This window comes from Protopterus annectens, chromosome 1.part2, assembly GCF_019279795.1.
Source record: "Protopterus annectens isolate FY-2018-M chromosome 1.part2, PAN1.0, whole genome shotgun sequence".
Taxonomy (NCBI): domain Eukaryota; kingdom Metazoa; phylum Chordata; order Ceratodontiformes; family Protopteridae; genus Protopterus; species Protopterus annectens.
The window spans coordinates 523,988,353-524,012,220 of record NC_056727.1 but is presented as its reverse complement, the minus strand read 5'-3'; positions in this window follow the sequence as shown (position 1 = coordinate 524,012,220).

The window sequence follows — 23,868 nt, the reverse complement described above, 5'->3', positions numbered from 1 at the left end:
TGACATTAGCAGGCCTTTTAGAAGAGGGCAGATTGGAAGCCAGCAACAACTAATAGGGCCAAAAACTGCAGAACCATTGCAATTTGAAAGTCAATGAGGGATTCTCAGCTGATTTGCAGGGGGAATACATGCACACACACACACACACACACACACACACACACACACACACACACACACACACACACACACACACACACACACCAAGTGGCCTTGAGTGAGATTAGAACCCCTACCTAACTAGTCTTACACACTACAGAGCACAATACTTATCACAAATGCCACAGCTGAAGTCTGTTTTATACATAACTGCAGGAAAACTACTTGTGGACTGCACAAACTAGGCTTGTGTTGAACAGCATCTGTGGCCTGCAGAGTGATATTGCTTCGTACTGTTATCTGCTTCTAGTAGCCAAGCAGTCAGATAGCTGTTTTTTTTATCCTAGCTATGTGACTACAGTTACCAGTTTGGCCATATGTGGCTGTTTGTATTTGGATGGGCCATCTTGTAAGCAAGAACAATGTGCCCTGTACTTGTGTGTGTAGACAACATTATACATTATATCATCTGCTCACTTGTTGCTGTATGTGTGGTGACATCCAGCAGGCACAGTGATCTGTAGGTAAGTGCATTATGTACTGTTGAGCCCTTACTTTAGATCCTTTGAGCAACATTATAGATGTGTGAGAGTGCATCTTTACTCATCATTATCAGGGTATATAGGACAATACAGACATCCACACACATATGTGTGCATATAACAGGGATGTATATATAAATGTAGCTGTGTGTGTGTGTGTGTGTGTGTGTATGTATATATATATATATATATATATATATATATATATATATATATATATATATATATATATATATATATATGTGTGTGTGTATATATATATATATATATATATATATATATATATATATATATATATATATATATATATATATATATATATATATACATACATACACACGTGTTTGTGTATACATAGGTATATATAAGTATATATCTATTTATATGTACATAGACATAGATATACTGTCTATGGGGGAGAGAGATAGTGACATACAGATATGTATACAAATATGTATGAATGTATAAACATATCTACACATAACAGGTCATTCTGAGCAAGGGGCAACAGAATTGTGGTCTGTTTAACTAAGTGTATAAGCATACCCAGTGGGATTGTCAGTACTTATAAACTGACAACAGCCCACACATACCTGTACTCCAGTCTGGGATTTTGTGTGTTACAGATAATGACATCAGTCCCTGTTTCTGCAGTACTGCACTTCACTCAAATTGTCCACAGCATTTTTCAGCTGTCTGATGTAATTAATATGTGACAGGGGTTAATAATGTTACACCACACATAGACTGACAGCAAACATCTGGTACAGCTGTGATGCATGCCAGATATGGGAGTCGTAATAACTTCCAAGGCTGTCAGCACACACATTCAGGATAATCCCCTGGGTATTGCACGCGACCAGCAGTTGATGTAGTGATACCCCTTGCAGTTGACATAGCTTCTACCCACCTCATAGGGTGATGTCTTGATGTGTACATGACTGCAATCTATGGCACCCAGTACTTCAGAGTAGTGTGCCACATGGTATAAGTGTTGCATATTGCTGGCCCTCACCTCAGCGGTGAGGGGAAAAGATATGTGCTCACTGACATATGGTAGCATGGCATGCAGGAACTGGTGGAGTATCCTGGAAGCAGATCCCTGTGAGACCTCCATCATGTCCTCAGGTGGCCTTTAGAAAGTACCTGTTGCTAGTATCCTAAGGGCTACACATACCTTTGTTTCCACTGGGATGGGTTCCCCTCTGTTATCTCTGGGTCTGAGCTGAAGGTGGCAGAGCTCAGTGAGTTCTTGTAATATGTCCCTGTCCACCTTGTAGTGCTTTACAATCTCCAGCTCATATGGCTCCTGGAAGCTTAACCTGGGCTGGAACACTCCTTTCTGTATTTGCCTAGGCCTATTGCCAGCAGCACTGACTTTAGAATCTCACACATACAGATGTAGCAGACCTGCAGCAGCCCCTAGCATTATCTCAGTTAAAATTTCCAAGTCTGTACTCCAATGGTCCAGAGTATTGGAGGAAAATCAGAATGTAGGGTGTATGCATACTTTATACACCTCTGCTGTAGGTCCAGAATGTGTGATTGGCTAACTATGATGCATTCCACCTGTCTACAATAATACTGACATTTAATGGCCCTATTTCAATATGCAACTTGACTTACAGTGCCACATCATGCAGCATAGCTTATACAAAAGTCAACATTTCTAATTGAATACATCCAGTTTTAAGAACACACTCAGCCAGGCAGTATCCCATGCAAACACATACACCAAAGCTTAAAACAGCTTAGAAGTGAGAGGACACCCCCTGATGTCAGCCACATCCTGTGTAAACATCAACATGGTTTAAGAGCCTACATGAAGAGGATATGCGGACACGTTTACTCTATTCAATAACTCCACCTCATTTGCATACATATCTGTGCTGACAGCCTGGAAACTACATGCTTCCTTGCCCTCTCAACTTAGCAACAGCAACAATGCACCATTGTAAGGACCCTACACAAGGTCCTATAATACATTTATGTCACATAGTATAACATTATTTTTTTCCCTTTTTTAATTTTTCTATTAAGAATTCTGCACACTGCAGTGCATCGCGCAAACATGCTGAGATTAATAAAAAGATAATTAATTTAACTTATTATTTTTAATCTTTCTGACATGCAGACTAATAGTTTTGCTCATATGTGTATGTGGTATTATATTTTCGGGGGATTTATGTCCACATTTCTACAGTTTTACACCACATTTTCTCTGTCTAGACTCCTGTACATGGAATTTTTCTGAGTACACTATGGACACTGATACAGGGTCTGAACAGATGCCTTTCTACTTGTTGGATTGCTCTACCTGCCTTGTTTGCATGTGATTCACCTACTTATGAGACGATTTGCATGCCATGGAATTTTCCATGTTTGCATGTGTGTGCATGCTGCTCAGCAGTGCATTTGGAATCTTAATATGTTCTCATCCATGTTAGCATTGTGGTGCAATGCCTACACTTGCAGGTACAGATATCTGGAATCATGGAACAGAACCAATCGAGTACTCAGAAGTCTGTCCATGAAGATCCTAAATAATCTTTAGGCAGATCATGACTCCACTATTTTCAGATAAACACGCACACACACACACACACACACACACACACACACACACACACACACACACACACACACACACACACACACACACACACACACACACACACACACACACTACAGCATTATTGTGTATGGATGGTGCCATGAATGTTAACAAGTATGTAGAAACAAGCATGCTCCACTAGCATGGTTGCATTGTGTGCTTCTCAATGCAGACTAAAGCACTTGTAAAAACAGAGTTTTTGTCACATTGTAGAGATAGATAATTGCGGAAACCTTTGACTATGTTTGGGTGTCTGTATGACTCTTAATAACACAGAAAAAGGTACTTCAATCTTAGAGTGGCCTATAGCACTGTAGATATGGTGGTGAAACATTCAGAGAATGGCACTGGAGTCACCTGATGAGAGGTAACTGAACGCTTGCTATAAGCACAAGTTAGTTAAACTTAGCATTAAAAAGCTGAGCTATTGCAAGAGTCATGCTGACTGGGACAGCAAAACAATGCTGCACAAGAACAGATTAGAAGCAGAAATCAAAAGACAGACAGGAAGGAAATTGAACCCAAGACTCTTACCAGTGATATTTTCTTAAACAAAGCATTATCAAATTGAACCACTACAGGAATCGTATGGAAAGGGTCAGAAAACACATAACAGGGAAATGTTACACATGGACAAACTAGAAGCAGAAATAAAAAAGCAGGCCTTAAGGGGCTTAAACCCAGTACTCCCTTCAGTGACAGTTTCTTAAACTCAGCATTAATAAATGTGCCACTACAGGAGTCATAGTGTACAGGCCAAAGAAGCGCATATCAGGAGAATGCTACACACAAAAAAAAAAAACAGACTGGAAGCATAAAATTCAAATATAAAAATGAAAGGACTGGAACATCTCTCTGTGTATTAACAATTTACAAAGCAAGTCATTAACAAGCTGAGCCATGGCAGCAGATAAAATATTGTCATAACCTTTACTCCATTTCATATTTGACAATTGCCCGACAATGGCACTCAGCTCATTTACATGACTGATGGCAATAGCACATGACATAGCTAGGACTTCATTTTTGCTATACAATAAAAAGTGGATTTCTCCTTGGTTGTATATGGGCATTAAAGGTACTTCTCACTACTCATCATACACCATAAGACCACAAAAGATACGTTTTTATAATGCTTTTTTGGGCATGTAAGTGTTGTGTTTGACTATTTTGGGCCACTTTAAAGACTAAAAATTAGAATATGAGACAAAGATGAAAAAGGAAAGCAAGCAGAGGGTAAAACAGAAGGTGAGCAAATAAGCAATGTGCAGAATGGATGTTCAGTAGGAGGAATAAACTTTTTGTGGGACAGGTACCCATTTTTAAGAGAAGGGAAGCTTAGGAAATAAAGTAAGAGAAGAAAGAGGAAGGTAGATTAAGTAGACTAGAGCTAGACTAGGCAGATAAAGATTGTTAAATGAACAGGACTGTGAATGGATACAAAAGGGAGGGGAACACCAGGTTGGGGCATAGGACTGGATATTCACAGATGCAGTCCTTGCTAGATGAGACACAGTAGAACAAAACTAATCATCCTGGGTGCTGCCATTACTGGGTACTGGCACAAAATATGGAGCTATTGCTGTGTAGGGACATTACTACGCGAGTCAGTAAAGAATGGTATCCATGTGGCAAATGAGCGCACCCAGATTCCTGCCAATATTCCCCCACAATGTCTGTCATCTGCTGTTGGGTAACAAAGGTGCCACCTCTACTTATACTGCTACATGTGGGTACCACTCTACCAGCCTCCAGGGAAGGGCTAACTGAATCAGGTGGTGCAGGTAGGGCAGAAAGTATGGGGGCAACTCTGACAGGCTGGGACCCAGATGTGCTGGGTGTTTCAGCTGGTGGTGGTGGTGCTGCTGTCACCTGTTGGGAGCCAGCATGACTTCTTGGTATGCCTATTTCCAGGTTGTTGCATTGCTGCATATAGTAAAACAAACAGAGAGAAACATTGAAAAGTATGCCACAGAAAGGATGGCAATGAAATGGGTGCAGTAAGGGAAATACAAACACAATTTAAACTGTATTCTAAGTATTGTTGCTAATAATAAAGGAAAACAGGATGCACTTGGTAAAGCAGTAAACAATCGTGGCTGTCATATACATTAAGTCCTAAAACCACAGCCAACCTGACATGCAGTATTATAGCTGCTTTCTAAAATGAATTTAAATCTTTTTCTTAAATCAGACAACCCATTTCTTGAAATTTGAAATTAATTATTCAGAAAATGAAATTACTTTTTGGATATAAAATTTGAATTTGATGGTTCTATACTTTGTACGAGTATTTTTAAGAACATACTGTACACGCTAATAGATACTTACATAGGAAGAGCATGCATGCAGGCTATACATTTAAGGGTATTGTGAAAGGTCAATACATGCATGCAATTCGGCTTAATACTGACGATTTACAGTGCGACAGACAAATGCTTGAGATGACAAATGAATTTTAGAAAGGGGCTATATTTTAAAATGTTTAAATGCTGCTAAGAATGAGGTGATGAACCTCAGACAAAGTACAGCCAAACCATATTTTGCAGCTATGAATATATCTAATGAGCAGCTGGACTCTACTAGGGGTTGTGGACAATTATGTTGTTTAACTACATATAGAAGATGCAGTATGGCAGTTGAGCAAGTTATTAGAAGTAAATGAAGTATCCTAAATGCACTCCCTGAATTAAATTTATGGTTAGGTGATAGACCATCTTTTGCATATAAAAACTAAATGAATCTTAAAAGACAGTTATGTTATAAGGATTTCATTATGAATAACAAATGTATCCAGTTTAATAAGAAGGGGACTTTTCCATGTTACAGTTGTTCTTGCTGCAATGATATATGTACCTCGAATGAATTTATACACCCTGTTACCTCTAGAAAGTTTAGCTTTAATTAACTGCATTCCCACCTGCAACACGTCCTTCATTATCTATTTAGCTACATGTAAAAGCTGTACGTGTTTCTATATTGGAAAATCGACTAGAAAACTTAAAGAAAGGATTATTGAGCATAAATCAGAGATACATAGATGTTTAATGACTAATTCTTTCATCAAGCATCTAACTGATAATGATACTCAACAGGTTTTCACCTTTAGGGTTATAGATGTATTGCAAAGAAGTTTAAGGGGTGGTGATATAAACGGGTCTATAGTACATTGATGAAAGCTTAAATGTTCGAATCTCTAAAGGTCAACCTTTAGAGATCGAACAGTTAGGTGTTTGAAAATGTAATAAAACAAACAAAAACAAAAGTGAAATGAAAGGGTTTTAGCAAGGGGGGGGCAAGCCCCCCTGCACCCCCCCACACCCCCGCTACTTAAATATACCAACTCCGAGATCGCACTTCAGTGCACTACAGTGAGGAAATGGAAAATTTCCCATTCTCTACACTGTAGCATGATCTTGGAGTTGGTATATTTAAGTAGCGGGGGTGTGGGGATGCAGCCCCCCATGTGGGGGGTGCAGCAGGGCTTGCCCCCCTGCTTACATCCTTTAATTATTTATCTTTACTTTAATTTTTTTTTTTTATTTTTAAAGATATTCGAACACTTAACTGTTTGATCTCTACAGGTCAACCTTTAGAGATTCGAACATTCAAGCATTTGTTTATCTAATATAGACCCGATGTAAACAATATGCTAGAATTTAAGGAATATGACTGAATTATCTGTATGCAGTCTGATTTCTTTCCTGGTGTTAACAAACAGGTTACAATTAAACCTTTATTGAAATGTAAATGACAATTTTTATGTGCATGAACATGTTTTTTAAGGGGTAGTTTGATATTTATTTATTATTTTTTGAAGAAAAGATAAAGTAAGTCATTTCTCTTTTATATGTTTAAGTGAAATGGAAATATGCTGATTTTATAATTAATTTGTATTTCTGACTGGTAAGGTTGTGTCATGTGTTGTTTGAATATTTACTGTAAGTATTGTGATCTTTTTTGGATTGTTACTTTATCACACTGATGAAGGATTATATCCGAAAGCTTTGTGAGTAGTTAAATTCTTTGCATGTCAGCATTGTGAAGTAACATTTTTTTCCTTGGTTTGGTTTTGCTTTTCGCTACTTCACTTTACCATGGTCTAAAAAAAAAAAAAAACTGCGGTGGTGGTGCTGCGGTAGCGTTGTCACCTCACAGTAAGACGTTGTCCTGTTCGATTCTCAGGTAGAGCGTCTTCTGTGTGGAGACATGCCTGAATGGGCATACCTTCGTTGAAGGTTGTGCATCAGGGCTGGCAACTCGGCACGTAAAAATCTACTGCCAATCATTAGCAGACTGGAGTTCCACTGTGGTGACCCCTAACCGGGAAAAGCCGAAAGACAAACAAAACATGGTCTGTCACTTTTGTTTGCTATCATTTCTTTGGGAATCAGGACAGACTTACACTGAGAGCAACTGTTTTGGAATCTGCCCCTTTGCATTCCAAAAAGAGTAGTCACTCTGTTTTTAGAGTTATAGAGTGTTGCTTGTTCCAAATGTTTGTAAAACTAATTTGCATTGAAGTAGAATATTGTTCTGAGCTGAGAAGCTGGTCATCAACATGTAGTGTTTAAAATTTTCAGGGTAGCTTGGTTATTAATAAAAAAAACAGAACTAGATTTAGTATGAAGGCTTGGGTAATGCAGAAAGCAGAATGCCTTTATCTATATTGCCTAGATTTAACAGGACAGGTCTACAGGTGCAGGTTATTATGGATCTAGTTTGTAGGTTGTTCTGGAAATCCAAGGTACAATGATATAGTCATAAATATCCCATTTATGCCATGGCATACATTTTTTAAAATAACTTATTTACTTTGTGAAATGAAATGTGATACATGCCAGCTAAATTAAAGCAATGGAGTATTCACCATTTACTATGATTTTATTTTATGCTATATATTTCTCTTTTCCCTTCTTTTTTCTTTCTTTTTCTACCTCTAGCCTGGCTTTATTTTTCAATGCTTAAAAACGTGTTTTGTTCAGTAGAAACACATAGTCTGGCACGATGATATTCTTGGCGGGATCTCTATTCTGGTAATTGATGCACCAGCTGGAGTATAATTCCAAAAGTCCTGGCTACATCCTTGCCAAGATGTTAAAGTTTAAGTAGAAACAGTTTACAGATAAGTAGTCAAAACAGTAAAGAGAGCCCCTGCTAAGACTAACCTGTCAGTGCTTTATCTATTGTGCAGGTCGCAACCTAGGGAGCTGCATAAGCATTGTATCCTAGCCATACTGGGATGACACTCATTAATTAATCTTTTAGCTATGCTGCCATAATTTTTATAGAGATGAGACTATGCTAATGAGTTTAAAATGCAAAGCCTGAGTGAGATAGGTGTTTTGGCGGATGCTTAACAGTTGTGCATTTCCAGGTAGTTGAAAAGATACCAAGAGCTAATGAGCAATTTCTTATAAAATCTAATGATTTAACTATTGGAAAATCTGTTTTTAGAAAGTCTGATTACAGTTCAGGATCTAAGGTAGGTACTTAATTAAGTATTGCTGCAAGAAATTTGGTGATTGTTTTCTTGCACAGGTTTAAAGTGAAATTTGTCGAGATTATTTTATTGTTCATTTAAACCATTACAAAATAATGTCACATGATAAGATGGCTGGACAAAACTAATGTTTTAGTTTATTAGCAGTTTAGTCCACTCCTATAGTGAGTTATTGAATAAGTAGATTGTTGTAAAATAAGGGCTTAGAAGTATTATTTTAGTTTATTCCAAAATATTTCAGAGTTGATGAGTAAAAACATTTCTTATGCTCTATAACAGAATGTTATTAACATTTTAACTTTGATTTTTTTACACTTTTCTGAAGTGAAGAAAGTTTTATGGTGGCTATGAAAATATGTGAATTTCAAGAGGAATAATCTTTTATCACTAGTATAAGCAGTGACTTGAGTTCTTTAGTTTGTCAGATGTACAGCTGAACCGTTATATTTGTCTCAGTTGTTATATACATGAAGTTTTGAACTTGAAAATCTGTACCTGCAAATATCTGTAGCACAGTCTTAGGGACTACACTATTCTAAAAGTTGGGCCAATTCATTAAGGTACAGATGTAGTAGAGAGTGCAATAGACTATTATACATACAGCCAAATATATATATATATATGGGTCTTGAAATCACCGACACGAAGCGACCGACACGCAGTTGGACCGACACGCCGGAATCGAACAGACGGAAGAGAGAAAGGGGAAGGGGAATGAGCTGGCCTGTAAAGTAAGTATAGGATAGTGAGGAGGGGTAGAGAGGTAGGACACAGGTAAGTGTGGAATGCAATACTCAGGGTTAGGGTGTGTGATAGTGTGAGTGGTGAGTGTGGTGTCGTGTCGGAGGGTTGGTAAATATATATATATATATATATATATATATATATATATATATATATATATATATATATATATATATATACACACACACACACACACACACACACACACACACACACACACACACACACACACACACACACACACACACACACACACACACACACACACACACACACACACTAATTGCAAGGCTGATAATATTCTTGAGCACTACAATCTTCTGCCCTGGCTGAAGGTAGTAAATTGTTACCACACCAGATTACCAGGATAAAGACATTTCAGTTAGTTTCGCTCTTGTTAATAATAACAATTAATGATGGTGTGTAGCAAACCAGTATGACCAGCAGAACTAGATGTTAATAATTATCTATAAATGTCATCTTATAATGAATAAATACATAAATAGCTGACCAAACACAAACTACTTAAAAGTGAAAAAAGTGAATTGCACATAAGTACAAAAGTAATCCTGACTGTAAGAAAGAAAAACACTTATAGCCAGCAATCCTTTTCCAAACAATTCTTATTTAAAAGAATTAAATGATTCTAACTCCAAAAACTGAATTTCCAAGCACAGGCAAAATTGGGGATAACTCCCAAGTCACAGTCTCTACCTAACATTCTTTTCAATTGCCTTTTTTGTCTTCTTATTGGCTCTGTCTCTTAAACAATTTGGCTTTTATCTTTTCTTACAGACTTCAGATGGAACAAAGCAGATTTTCTACATTTATTTACTAATGAGCCTGTTTACATGTTCTGGTCAACTATCTCTTCAAATAATTTTCTAATTGGTCTTTTATGGTGTATCAGCTTCCTGACCTAGAAAAAGACACAAATCATGTAATTACATTTTTACATCTGATGCATAACTGCTGTGGAAATTGCTATAGCTCCCCTCTCTCTCTCTCTCTCTCTCTATATATATATATATATATATATATATATATAGATATATTTATTTTTGTTTGTTTACTCTCACAGAAAAATATCAGTAGTTCTTGCCCCCGAAAACACATATATTGTACATATTGCAGATTAAATCACATATTTTAGGTTATATGTTGTTGGCTTTATAAGGCTTATGCTGAGATCACATTTTTTTTTACAGTTTGATTCCTAAATCAGTAACATATTTATATAAAAACCTCACATAGTGTAGGATATTTACAATGGGAAAAAGGTGAGCTACGACTAAAACTGATGCTACTTGGTTTATCAGTTAGGTTGAGGAAATGGGCAATGGTGCCTTATTTTGATGAAATACAAGATTTTAAAAATACACTTTATAAGAACTGTAAGAGCACTTAAACGTTTGTTTGAATATAAATTTGGCCAAGTACAAAAGCTTATGATAAATAAAAAGTTGTATAGCAAAGCAAGGTTGTTTAGGTATTGGGAGCATGAAACTTGGCAATTATATCAAAATTCTTTCTTTATTTATTTATTGACATTTGATTAATGGGAAAGCCAAAATGGGGAGGAGCCCATTTTCAGCGGAGGCCCTGAGAGAAAAGCTCCAAAGTATTATAAAGCATTTTAGAATAATAATTTTACAGTCTTTAAAAACAATACAAAAAACAAATACAGTTTAAATAATTATATAAAATTACACATAATAGGAAAATATTGGTTAAGAATAGATACAAGTTATATGACAATGATTTAATAGTTAAGAGAAATTTTAGCCAGTTTACAGAGACAAGTTAGTACAATACAAACAGGAATTGTAATACAAACTAAGAGGAAAGCAGGTTTATGGTATATTTAAAGAAAAAGCCATGGGACAGAAATTGATAAAAGTAAGAAACTGATTGAAGAAAGGAGAGTAAAGAGATATAAGTTACAGTATTTGTCCACATTTAGGGATATAGTTTATCCTGGGGATGAGGATGAACAGAGCCATCTTTTGGCTAGGAAGTTTTTCAGAATGGTTTTGAAAGATGGGAGGGAAGGTATTGATCTGATGGATAGATATAAAGAGTTCCAGGCCTTATCGATATGGTATGTGCACAAACAATGCCCAGCAGAGTTGATAGTTTAGTGGGCAGACAGGAGTTTTTGGTCATTGGATCATACTGATTAACTATGAACATAGTTGTGTAGAATGTTATGTAGAATGTTACAGAGAAAATCATCTCTCAGTATGAAATTCTTATTACTAGACCATGGAGTAAGCTCTTTGCATAGATTGTCATGTGCACCAGCTGAGGAAGGGGACATAATATAGGTTGAGAGTATGAAAAGTGTGTTGTAACTACTTAAAATACCCATCTAATGAATCAGTTCAGGGAAATTATCATTTTATGAGACAGCATTTGAAATTAATATTAATAATTAGAACTCTCTTCTTAGGAACTATGACCCTCCACCAATCTGCAGCATTGTCTGTCATTTTTGAAAGTTTGAAAGTATGTGGTCATTATGTAAGAAAATGAGTAGTATTATTTTCAGCAAGTTTCTGAAATGGCAAGGATGCCTGGTTACTCTGTTAAGATCCAAATATTTACTAGGTCAAGATTATGATTTCTATCTCTGGAATACATCTGTATTGTTTTAAGGTACTCAGTTATAGTTATCTGTCAGAGGAGCGGTGTCTGAAAGGGACTTTAATATTACTAGTGACTAGAGGGACTGTGACTGCTGTTACAGGAAGAGGATTAGCTGTATATTCGCCGACAGTAATATAGTGTGCAAAGTGCTGAAAATTGCAAGGTAGAACTGACAATGTTCCCTGGATATATATAATAAGCAAGCAATAATGCCTGACAGGGTGTGTGTTACCATGTAAATAACATTTACCCTAGAGTGCTCTGAGGCCCATTGCCACAGGCAGTGGGGCTCTACATCCCTGGAATAGTGTTATTTACACAATAAAACACATTCTGGAGCATATATGCTGTCTGTTAAATTATTTTTTTTTAATTATATATATATAGATATATATATATATATATATATATATATATATATATACATATCTTCTTCTCTTTTGGCTGCTCCCGTTAGGGGTCACCACAGCGGATCATCTGTTTCCATTTCTTCCTGTCCTCTGCATATTGCTCTGTCACACCAACCGCCTGCATGTCCTCTCTCACCATGTCCATAACCTTATCTTAGGCCTTCCTCTTTTCTTCTTACCTGGCAGCTCCATCCTTAGCATCCTTTTCCCAATATACCCATCACCTCTCCTCAGCACATGTCCAAACCAACGCAATCTCGCCTCTCTGACTTTGTCTCCAAACCGTCCAACCTGAGCTGACCCTCTAATATACTGATTCCTAATCCTGTCCATCCTTGTCACACCCAGTGCAAATCTTAACATCTTTAACTCTGCCACTTCCAGCCGTCTCCAGCCCATACAACATAGCTGGTCTCACTACCCTCTTGTAGACCTTTCCTTTCACTCTTACTGGTACCCGTCTGTCACAAATCACTCCTGACATATATATATATATATATATATATATATATATATATATATATATATATATATATATATATATATATATATATATATATATACATATATATATATATAAAATTTTTTTTTTTTTTTTTAATAATTTTGATGTAAAATAATTTTTCCACCTACTGTTTCAAACTTGCTGTAGTATATGCTGGCAAATCACTGGGGGTTGAAGTCATTAAATAATGAGTTACATTTCAGTTTCAGACTTCATCATAGCTCTCTACTAATGAGAGCTTAATCTCAACAGAATCGGGGACAAATTCAGAAGTAATCAGGGGCACTTTTAAAATATTAGTTCCATTGACAGAATAAGAAAATGTGAATTAATATACATTTTCTGAAGTGAACAGTCTATAACTGTATTTATTGTCATTGTTTATTAAGTGTAATTTGCCACCTATCATAGTTACAGTTTGAGTGAGAATTAGGAGTCACCCTGAAAATCAGGGACAGGTGAGATGTATGGACTTTATTTCTGTGAAGGAGAATGCATGTTAACATAAATAATCTTATTAAAGCTAAAGCATTCTAAAGACATACTTCTGGAGCATTTCTCCCCGGGCCTCCGCTGAAAACAGGATCTGTGGAACCTAGTCGGACATTCCCGGTCAACAAATGTTAAATAAAAATAAATAAAAAGCAAATTTTCTAATTTTGTAAGTGCAATAGTTAAAATATGTCCCTATTTTTAGCCTTCATTCTCCAATTATTTTAGGCCTTATCTAAATTTCTTGAGGTAAGAGGTTGAGAGGTATGCATACTTTTAAGAACTATAACACTGCTCAATTGATCTCTATCTCTCTCTCTCTCTCTCTCTCTCTCTCACACACACACATAATTGCAATAACCCATACACCACTCACAGAATCATTTGTTTTAATTTTACATTCGCTAAACAGCAGAGGCACTGTTTAGTGAGTGTAAAATAATGTCTTGATCGCTCTTATTCTCACTTTCATGCACACATAATCACACACACAGGCATAAACACACACACACACACACACACACACACACACACACACACACACACACACACACACACACACACTTTTCTATCTTTTTTTTTAATTTTCTTTTTTAAAATTTTACACTCACTAAACAGCAAAAGTGCTGCCTAGTGAGTGTAAAATCATGGCAGACATTATCGCCATTACAATCTGAGTTCCGCAGCAGCTTAGTATGCAGCCATGAAGCAGCAGACTCATTTTTCAGTGGGCATTACCTGCACATTAACAACCTGCTGAACAACATTCATTGTCCAATCAGAGTGACGATGAACAGGTCCCCCGTTCTCTAACCGTAGATTAAATGCCTAGATGCTTACAAAAATTCTTTTACTGTAACCAAGTAGTTTGAGTAGATACACATTGTGTGCACCTCTATGCATTTCTCATAATGCAGCTAAATAAAGGTAGATCAGGAAGATAGCTACATGATGGCAGTTGTTTGCTATTCATTGTTCACTTATTGAAACCTAATTTTCAATTATTACTATTTTATCCACTGCCTATCAAGTAAATGCACTCAGACATTAATATGTGTATCATTCTTCTTGTTAAACACTATGCAATATATTGTATTAGTAATCACCATGATCACACTGCTATGTGTAATATACTGTATAACACTGTAAGCCACATTGTTTAGTGTATGATACCAGCTGTGTTTGTCCATAGTACTGTAAGGTAAATGCACTCAGTACTTCATACCAACTGTAATTATATGATATCGTGTGAACTCTCCGTTACTTTACTTAACATTTTGCCCGTACTATATCTCATTTTATTGCATACCTTTCAAGCAAGGATATGACTGCAAACAGTCTTCAGACCAGACCACTATCCTGGTTAACGAAACTTTAAAAAAATAAGTAAATACATTTTAAGGAAGTTGATTTTGAAAAGTAGTGCTTGTAAGATGGTATTGCAGAGATGGATGGTTATGTCTTTCATGCAGGGTGCATAACAATACATAGTTTTATTCTATGCTCAAAATCCTTTGAAGTTCTGAGTTAATGCCTGAGTATATTATTAATGCTATATTCTTAATGTTTTGAAAGAATAGTTTGTATTAAGCTGTAGAATGGAAGTCAGATCATGCAGTTTAATTAAATAGAATTTAAAGCAGTCATCACTAGGTTGTAGGTTCTGCTTTAGAATTATTGAAAAATGATTTTAAGACAAATATATTGCCTATTGAAGTGCATGGTTTGGTTCAGCTGGAACAGTAGTACAATTGTAATAGGGTCTATATTATGTGATCAAAAACATTTTTTTATCAACACATAAAGAGCGAAGACATCCCGATCGGCCACTTCAGCAAATTTTTCTCAGGGGGGAAAATCGCATGACCAAAGAAAAACAAAAACTTTCAAACTCTACAAGGGAGGGATCTTCACCCCCCCACACCCCCTAAGCAAATATACCAACTCCGAGATTCCCTCAAAAGGTGGGAAAAGAGCAAATACCCGATGACAGCCGAGCAATTTTCCCCTGGGAAAAAATTTGCTGAAGTGGCCATTCAGAGATTAGTGTGTTCACTGTTTATGTGTCAATGAAAATATGTTCGATGAACATGTTTTTTGATCACATAATATAGACCCTTGTAATAGTGCTAGAGAAAGATATTAGTTTAATTGTTGTGCGCATATATTTTTAAACGTGTAATGTAGAGTTCAGCAGCTGGCATTCAGTTGATGGGTATGCCCATGTATAATGAAAATGACAACATGGGCAGATGGAATTAGGGGCCCATCCAAACTCTCCAAAAAGAACTAATAAGTTTACAGTCATGCATTGATTTGATTGGTCTTGATGTAGCGGGTTATTTACAATTCGACAGATTAGTAGGATGAATCACTGTAACCATTCACAGGTGAGTGGAGTACTTTTTATAAATACAAGCTGAAGAAGGTAATGGAAAATGTTAACTAATCTAACAACCAGAACTGTAGTGGTAGCCTTAAACGTATATGTTACAAATGTACTTTAACACACACACACACAGTGATATCTACAATACAACTGCTTTTATGCTAGTGTATTACCCTGTAAACAAGGTATCAGTCTCTAAACTGACTTATCTGTAATGTTGATCATTCCTTGCTTTATTTACTATCATCCTTATTGTCCAAAAAATGTTGATTGATGATGTCACCCGGTTTGAGGTGATATTATCTTCACTGGGTCACTTTGCTCACTTGGTTTGCCAAGATCCTTATTTCCATTAACCATGCTTTATGGCCCTGAATGTATTAATTTAGATGGGATCAACTAACTCTTTAATTCACAGTTCGCATGCCTGTCTTCATCCTGTTTTATCTTCTTATTTATTTATTTTTCTCTTCTCCACTTGTAGACTCTATTAACCCTGCAAAAATGACCTCTACTATTATTTTGTCTTGGTTGTCCCAAATGATTTAATATTCATGTGGGCCTCATAAGTCCAGTAACTCTGCCTGACATTTGGATTCCATTAATCTGGCCTGTGATTTGAACTCCCCAGTTCTGATAATCTTACTAAGGGCTTTCTGGTTTCATTAAATCTACTCTGGAGTCTTGACTGCATTACTTCTACCTGTCCTTCCTACATTAACCAGTGCTGGTGGAGCTTTCTCCATGTTCACCAGTCTAATTCTGCAGAGGATTTCTATCTGGGTTAACCCTGCTGAGGATTCTGAATCCACTAATATTGCAAGGAGTCCCTGATCCTTTTAATTCTGCTACAGGCCTGGTGATTGCATTAGTTTTCCATGGTTCCCTGCATCTGTTAATCCAGCTGGGAGATCCCTGAATTTAACTCACCTGTGCCCTCACAGCAGTAGCATGCAAGACCAAAGAAACATAGAAATAATACTAGGCAATCACTGGGACCATAATATGCCTAGACATATACACCTTTTAGTAGACAAACTTAAATGTTCTTGCCACCCTTGTGAAACACTTAATACTGTTTACATCCCAAATGAGCAGGGCTTTAAATGAAAACATTATTGTAAATTTGTGTCTGCTTATCCATTCATCACGCTTAATCTTACAGGTAGCCAAAGCAGTCCTACTCCTTTGTTTGATCTGCAGTATAACTTATTCCACAGGCTGGGAATATGGTGTGTTAGGAACCCATCCTTCTAGCAAGTCTTTTGTATGTTTTTGTGAAGATTTAGGTCCCTGGTTCAGCTGTTTGTCAAACAAGGCTGTCTCTTTCATTGCTTGAAAAGACAGACACAGGTCACGTTGAAACAGACAGTAGGCTACTGAGAATAAGGATAGTCATGATAATCTTTATGTAAAGTTGAAGGATTTATGACCTTTCATTTTCTTGTTTAGAAATGTCTTGGGCCTTTACAATTGAGCAATATGCTTGGATTTGTACATTCCAAAGGGGGCGTTATGTTCAGTGACGAGTCTTAAAGATATTCTCTTGGCAATTAACTAGGCCAGATATAAGGATTTCCTGACTATGATGGAAACACAATGATTACATTAGAGACAGTTGTCCACATAAGTACCCAGGTCTCTTATCACCATCTCTGTCTGAAGAGGAGTACCATTCATCACATATGAAGAGGGAGCAGTTTTTATGCTGAATGTTACTATGCTGTACTTTTCTGCATTTAAGTAAAGCTTGTCTTCATTAAAATACATCACTGAGCACTCTACTAAGTAGAAAGTATTTTTAAAACCAGATAAATGAAAAAAAATGAAAGGTGTGTGTGTATGCATGTTTGTGTGTGTGTGTGTGTGTGTGTGTGTGTGTGTGTGTGTGTGTGTGTGTGTGTATGTGTGTGTGTGTATGTGTGTGTGTGTATGTGTGTGTGTGTATGTGTGTGTGTGTGTGTGTGTGTGTGTGTGTGTGTGTGTGTGTGTGTGTGTGTATGTGTGTGTGTGTGTGTGTGTGTGTGTGTGTGTGTGTGTGTGTGTGTGTGTGTGTGTGTGTGTGTGTGTGTGTGTGTGTGTGTGTGTGTGTGTGTGTGTGTGTGTGTTTGTGTGCATGAAACTGTTTGTCTGCATGTGTTTCTGCTGATGTGAAATGAAACTTCAGTTTTAATAGATTCTAGATAACACAGGCATTTATTTTAAACTGTAAAAATTAAAATTATTGAAACTAATGGTTTCCATCTAGAGTACTTTGGAATGATGCTTAGAGCAATTAAAATAATCATAATCACAGACATGAGAGGATACTAATTAAGTTGTATCTAGTACAAGAGCTACTTTGTCTGAGTCTTCTGTTCATTATCAGTTAAAAATGCACGTAACACATGATTCTTTTAGGAAATATATGTGAAATGAATGCTAAAGGGATATGCATTCATTTAACAACAACTAGTTCATAAACTGGCAACAAATATATCCAGAAGGACTCAGCATGCCTTGTGCCTAATGAATACAAGTCTAGTTAGCATGTGTACTTACAATTCCTATTGGAAAAGATTTGAAGTACAGATGTCAATTAAGCAGAGCAGACTAAACCAGGCTGAAATGCATTGAGTAGTCAGTATGCATTACATGACCCCAATGCAACATAAACTGTTTCTGGTCAACAGCCATGTGCAAATTCTTTTGCCAGAATAGCATATGAGTATGTTTGTAACAAAGTTAATTTCTATTCACTGCTATAATGTTGCAGCTATATTATAACTATAGCTATGAACCATGCTGTTATAACATCAGTCGTGAAAACAAAGAGGAACACCATCCATACAGACAAAAAATGGCTAGGGCAGAATTGTAGTTACCTAAAAGTACTTGGCATATTGCTAGCGATTGTAAGGAGGGGGTAGCTGGAACAAAATGATAGGTGGTAGTCCCTTAATATGAAGTTTTGATGATATATCAGCAACGTCCAATATTCAGTTCTGAGACTAGACGTGGACTGACTGAAACTATGTAACTTCAGCCAAGACGAGGGACACTATTATACACAGTTTCCTGATAAAGTACTGTGTGAGGGAGACTAAAGGCACCAAAGAACTGAGGAGAAAAGCATCACTCGAGTTTCTGAATGTTTCAAGGGTGTAAGTACTGTTCAGAGAGAAACCTTCTTTCAAGCAGTATACAGGAAGTGACAGGACCCAACAGGTTCTGCAAATCTGATGGCACTGCATATACAGGCAGTGAAGACCTTCACCTTTCCTCATTGCTACTGTTACCCTAAATCATATTGCTACAACTGATCCTGAGGGTACTCCTCCCATAGTCAAACAAAGGTATCATGGTATCTGTGATTTGGCTCTCATCTCCTTCACTGCAGACATACTCAGATACAAATAAATAAAGCCATAACTCCGCTTAAAGTTTCTTAAAGAATTTCTAGCCTCCTTACTTCAGAAGCTAGACATTCTATTGCCTTAAATGCTGTGACTCCAAGATAAAAATATATACTACCTATGACAGCATCATGCTCAGGACAAAAAGATTTCCTCCTACAAATAGTAAAATATGTATCCACTTCTGTGTTCTCAGGGAATACCATTGTACCACTCTTGTTTCAATTACCTTTATTTGGACAATGTGTTGGATACTACCCTTACTTGGATGACCTATTATTTCTATGGCAGGGAGACTGGGACCACTTCAGTGAATTTCTGCACCAAACTGAGACCAGTACTAGTTTTCTGAAGTTTACCTATCACATTGGTGTTACACACATTAATGTTTTGGATATCCAAATAAAATGGTCACCAGAGGAGCAGTAGGATACTAGGATCTATAGAAAACCCACTTTTTGTAATACATTTTTGTATTTTTCCAGTTGTCTTCTCCTCCATCAGAAAAAAGGGGATGGTGAGGAGTCAATATACATGTGCGTGTCAAGACTTACCTCCAATAATGTGGTGTGCCAGGAAGAATTTTCATTTCTTAAGAGTATGTTTACTGAACGTGGTTATCCTGCGTCTATGCTTGACAATGCAGAAGAAGAAGTCTGGGCAGAAAGGCATGGAAGATTTGGCCCTATAATTAAATATGGGCTGGTCAAGACTTATTATTTTCATCAGTCAGATCTTGTTCTTAGTTTCAGCAACAACATGGTTATGCATTACTCTCTCAATGCCTTTGATATTAAAAACATTGTCCTCAGGAACTGGTCAGTTTTTCATTGTGATGACAACACTAGACAATTAAGTGTACAGAAGCCTTCTTTTACATTTAAGAAAAGGCATAATATTAAGGGCCTATTGGAAACACCACCCATGAGTGTTAATAGAGTTTTTCCTGTGACTCATATATGTGGTAGATGTCACCAGTGTTTATATGTTGATAGGAACTACACTGGATTTTTGTATGACCAAATAATCGGTTTTGTCAAGGGTGGCAGATTTAATTGTATGCTTGAGAGGGTCAAGCTTTCTATATTGGAAAAATGGTTAATTCTTTGATTCGCAGAATTTACCAGCCCTTATATAGTATACAGCAGGGTGACAACAGAAACACCCTTGCTAGATATTCTTTGATGTGCAATGGTTTACCAAGTTCAATTTTCTTGTTTTAGAACAAGTGTTGACCATTGCCTTCTTCAGTGATTGTAAAAATCTTTTATTGCACAGCGAGATGCTGTGGCAACTTAGACTGGATGCCACTACATTTCCTGGCATCAATGATCATATATCTATTTCTAGTGAATTGAAGAGGAGAACTAATGAGCTCTGGATTAGGTTTAATATTTTAAACATATATATTGTTTATTTTTATTTTACCAAGTTGGTTTAGTGTGTATTATACGCCTTTGCCAATTTGACGGGTTTAATTTGCTTGACTGTCTATTGGTTGTGGAAGAAGGTGTGTCATTTACTTTTGTAGTATTTAAGTTTTTCCGTAGTTCTCCTACTTATTTGATAGGTGCTTTGAGATCTTTTATATCCATCTGAGCCACCACAAACTTAAGCACATGGGACATCTGTTTAACATCTCATCTGAAGGAAGACACACTCAAAAGTATAGTATTCTGCCTCAAAGTTGCGTGTGTTACCTGATGTGCCACTGACAGTGAAAGATTCAGAAAGATGCAGTTTCTTCATTTCTGAGGAAAAGGGATGTTAGTGATCAGTTCATATTAATGTATAGCTACAGAACAATAGCTTGCCTGCGAACCATCCTCAGAGACTTTTTCAGGCTGCAGGGGAACTAGTAAACAGGAAAGTGTCATTGCTATAAACACTGTAGTCTATAAGACATGGTATCATTTCAGGGAATTTGTTTATAAGTGTGATGCTTATATAAGTATGCCCAGTGGTGCCAAGGATTGCCTATATCAGTAGTGTGGGTAAGGTACTGGGGACTATGTAGACATGTAGGTGTTTTTTGATATATTGTTTTTTCTTTTGTGGGCCACCACACAAAACACACACATATACACACACACACACACACACACACACACACACACACACACACACACACACACACACACACACACACACACACGCACACACACGCACACACACGCACACACACACACACACACACACACACACACACACGTGCACACACATGCGTCCAGACACACATTTATATATCTATATGTATGTATGGCTCTGTGACATTCAGTCAAATGCTCATTTCACTGAATCACAAATCACTGAACACAAATGACTGAAAGCTCATTTGACTGAATCACAACTGACAGAAAAGCATACAAGTGTACAGACTGTATGTGATTTTATCATTTGTGATCATAGGTGCTATTAGGGAAGTGTATCTAGATGCGTATGTATGAATTGCTAATGGACACTGTTAAGTCACACCCTAGAGCTGTAGACATTTGTGCTTTTGTGCCAGCATTGATTCACTGTATGTAGTGCTTTTTGTTTTTCTTCTTTTCTACAGTTGTGTGACTGTGAGGCTGGTATATAAGTAAACGGGGTGTTTGGAGGGGGGGGTCAGAGGGGGGGGGTCGGGGGTCTTGCTTCCTGCTAAAACATTGTCTTACTCTGGATTTGTTGAGCAGAATGCTTTCAGTCAATTGTGATTCAGTAAAGTGAGTATAGTTTATGTTTATGTGGTTGCCATGGTACAGAGGATAGCAACATCTCTATTCTTGTCATATGTGGAAGGAAATATCAACCTGCTGCTGACATAAGCCTCACAAGCGAAATTACCTTCTTTAAAATTTTTCCAAGTCTTTTGGGTTTCTAATACCATGATGGAAATGGACTCCATTCCTAAGTCAAAGTATGATTAAAGTTCATGAAACTAGTGTTATTTCAATCTTTGATGTCAGCCAAAAGTGCTCTTTGCAGCACCCGCAATGTGCCAAGAACTGACTCCTTCTGAAATTCATACAGAGTTACGTGCATCGGTAAAATATCTGAATACGACTGTAAATTTTTTTCTATGAGACCCATTGCTCCAACTAATATTGGAACTGTCTGGGTACCCTTCTTTCACATTGTCCTCATTTCTGCCTGCAGATCCAGGTATTGTATGATTTTGTGTCTCTCTGTACGCAAGACACTATAATCACTGGGTGCAGCAATTTCAATGATCAGTGCTACTTTGTTTTCTTTTCCTGAACTACTATATTTGATCTTTTCACATCTATTTTTTGAACTGTTGGCAATGTGTGAGCCCATATGATTTTGGATACAGAACCTTAAACAGAATGACAATAATCATACAGAATATTATATTAATAGACTAGCAGAAAGTGTTTTAAGAACTAAGCCAGTATGGGAATGGAGAATAAAGATTCTCTTGTTGGGGTTGACTACAATTAGGCATACAGACAATAAGCAAGAGGGGCTGGAATCTATTGGAGAAAACTGGCAAAGGATCCAAGGTATTGGGAGCAAATAACTAGAAAGGGAAAGGTAATACAATGGGAAGACACCAAAAATGTATTTGGACTGCTGCAAGTTAGAGATTGCTTCCCTACCAAGGATTGATATCCGAATATAGGCAAAGAAAAAGAAATAGGGGGTCCTAAATGAAAGACCAGCACTGGTAGAGTTTTTAATAGAATCTAGAACAGAAGCTGCTGTTAAAAAAATAATAATTAGTAGAGCATATAAAATATTGCATGGTAACTATAAGAATCAATCAGAGGAGCTTAGAAAGGATTGGGAAGGGAGACTGGATAAGCAATTCACAAACACACAATGGGTGGGATATATGTATATCTCTCTCAAATATGCAACAATTTAGGATCTTTGCTTGGAAATGTTTAGATAGGTATTTTTATACTCCAAGTATTCTCCAAAGAATTTTCCTCAAGTATACAGGAAATGCTGGAAATGTGATAGGGAAGAAAGAGGTAATTGGGAACATCTTACTGGGAGTGTAATATGTTGGTAGACTTTAAGGTTTCCCTGCAGACTGCTCTGTCAGAGATACTGGGTGCGCAAACTGGTGTGACTAAGGAAATAATCTTTTTGAGTTATGATACAGAATTGAAATTGCCTGCACATAGTAAGGCCTTGCTGAGTCTAATTATGGTGGCTGCTAAAAAAGCAACTACTAGAAAATGGAAATCAAAGTCTAAACCAACTTTGCTAGAAGTATATATTAACAGAGATAAAGCAACTGGAACTGGGATCTTTAGAAAAGGGAAGGAGCAAACTACATAGGAAAAATGGGAATGTGGGAACATTATATGCAAGAAAGTTGCAAGGTTCAAACAAAGGCAGGATTTGAATGAGCTATGTAATACTTAATTGATAATATAAGTGATGTATAATGTTTGCAACTACAGTTGTCTCAATGGGGGTCTATGATGCATAACGTTTAGAACTAGAAGTGTGTTAATGTGGTTTGTTTTTATTCATACAAATTTAAGATTGCCTATGTCATACATAAT